This window comes from Cucumis melo, chromosome 10, assembly GCF_025177605.1.
Source record: "Cucumis melo cultivar AY chromosome 10, USDA_Cmelo_AY_1.0, whole genome shotgun sequence".
NCBI lineage: Eukaryota > Viridiplantae > Streptophyta > Magnoliopsida > Cucurbitales > Cucurbitaceae > Cucumis > Cucumis melo.
In genome coordinates this window covers 18,116,002-18,118,697 of record NC_066866.1, presented here as the reverse complement: position 1 = coordinate 18,118,697, position 2,696 = coordinate 18,116,002, and positions in this window count along the sequence as shown.

The window sequence follows — 2,696 nt, the reverse complement described above, 5'->3', positions numbered from 1 at the left end:
GTACCACTTGCAAGAGTGGCGTGGTGCTGGAAATGCGCCAACAAATGCAAATGAGTACTTCAACATGAAGCACTCTTCGACAAGGAATGTTATTGAGTACGCCTTCGGTGTTCTTAAGGGTCGTTGGGCCATTTTTCGTGGAAAGTCGTACTATCTCTTGCAAGTTCAATGTCACACCATACTAGCATGTTGGTTGCTCCACAATTTGATAAACAGAGAAATGACATATTGTAATGACGTTGACGATGTGGACGAGGGGAACTCCACGTACGCGACAACCACGGCTTCAGAAGACATTCACTACATTGAGACGATAAACGGGTGGCCTCAGTAGCTCGACGAACTAGCTGAATTGATGTTCATAGACTGGCAGTTGTGAACGCTTAGATAAAAAAATTTACATTACAAGTCATCAGTTGTATGCGAATTTCTATGACCTGTAAAATGTACTGTTGCATATGAAATGTACGCGTGACATTTGTTTGTGTCTGTTAAATGTGAAATTCTGGAATTACTAACGTACTCCATGTATTTTTTGTCATTTTTCATATTCAGTATGTTAACCTCAAGCCGTGCCCCGAGGCATGTCTGGACGAAGGAGGAGAAGGGCACTTTTGTCGAGTGTTTAATGGAGTTGGTGTTAATGGGGGGATGGAAATCCGATAACGGTACATTCCAGTTAAGTTACCGGCATAGTTGGTACGAATGATGGCAGAAATTACCTGGATGTCGTGTCCGCGCAACGACTATAATTGACTATAGAATAAAGACACTAAAGTGGACATTCCAAGCCATCACTGAAATGCGGGGGTCAGCGTGCAGTGGTTTTGGGTGGAACAATTAAGAGAAATGTATCATTATGGAGAAAGAATTATTTGATAATTGGGTTAGGGTAAGGAAAATAATATAAACGTCACATGACGTTCACAATGTACCATTACTTCACAATATGTTCATAAATTAATTCGAAATTGGACAACTGTCTTTACTAATTTAATAACATTACACATAGAATAAATTATTTGCAATAAGACGGGTTGGACATTTTCGTAAAAAAGTATGCAATAAAATTTATTTTATCATATTTACAATCTTATTTTAAAAAAATTATTAACCCTAACCCATATAACACTTTTCCCAAATAAATTTTATCATAAATTTCATATAAACCTACCCACCTAACTCTTCCCCTAAACACTTCTTACCATAAATTTCTCATAAAACTACCCATCTAACCCTTCCCCCAAACACATCTTATCATAAAATACCCATAACCCTTCCCCCAAACACCTCTTATCATAAAACTACATTTATAAACCCTTCCTCCAAACAAGGGTTATGATAAAATTAGATTTAACATAACACTAGTTTTATCATAACACTAACCCTTCCCTAAATCAACCCTTCCCCCAAACACACCCTAATTCTCATAGTTTTAAAAGCTAGGATTTAGTAAATATGGTTTGGTAAAACTTGAAATAGTTCATCATACGAACTAAATTTTAATTTTCTCCAAACCCTTGGAACAAAATTTACAATTTAACTTTTACTTTTTGTACGGTTACTATACTTTTTGTACAATTTTTAATAACATTCTCAAAATCCAAAATAAAGTTTTGAAAATAAATTAGTTTTTTTCGGAAGTTGAATTAAGATGTTTTAGAAATTGTTAAAAAAACAAAAAAAGTATAGGACTGCTTGGCACAATGGCTATCTAAGATTACAGTAACCACTTTTTTACTACAACAAGTACTATTTATCTCTAATTAATTAACTACAATCAACACTATTTCAAAACACTATTTTACTTTCACCATTTTTTTTTTCATTTTTTGTTACAGTGTTTAGTACTTCTCAAACTACTTGCGCATGAAACATATAACATTATAACCAAAACTAAAATAAACTACACCTAAAACACAAACTATTAATCCAAACTATAACAACTTAGGACTCTAACATCCAACCTCTTACCCCAACTATCCCCAAATGATCACCCAAACGTGGAATAAAATGTTTTGTTTTGGTCATTAAATTTTATTTAACATGTGCATAACTTTAATAAAATTAGGTTCAATTTCAAAATAAATTGATATCTGGCAGTAAACATATAGTAAATAGTATGCATTTTTTAAAACAAATACTTAAGATGAATGGAGTTTATTGACATAAAAACAATAGGACGTAGGAGTAAGGGTTCTTTTCAGAAATATAACAAAGCGGAAAAATATTTATATTGTATAGAACAATTCCAAAAATGAAAGAACCCTACAGGCCTACAATAGAAAATACCAAAAATATTCCGTCAACCGTGCCGTCAACAACGCGTGTAATATATTTGTTACACGATCGTTTAGATTTGAATAGCCAAATATAAACGATTTAGTTTTTTCAATTCTATCATTTAATTTGGTTACACAATCGTACAATTGTTTAGATTTGGTTACGTAATCGTTTAGATTTGGTTACGTAATCGTTTAGATTTGGCTACATGATTTTTTTCAAGATTCTTTTGGTACACGATCGTTTAGATTTGTTTACATGATTGCTTAATTTTTTCAAGATTCTTTTGTACACGATCGTTTGGATTTGGCTAAACGATTTTTTAAATTATTTTAGTACATGATCATTTTTTTTACAAATCGTTTAGATTTGGCTTCTTCAATCTAAACGAATTTTTTCAAGATTCTTTATAC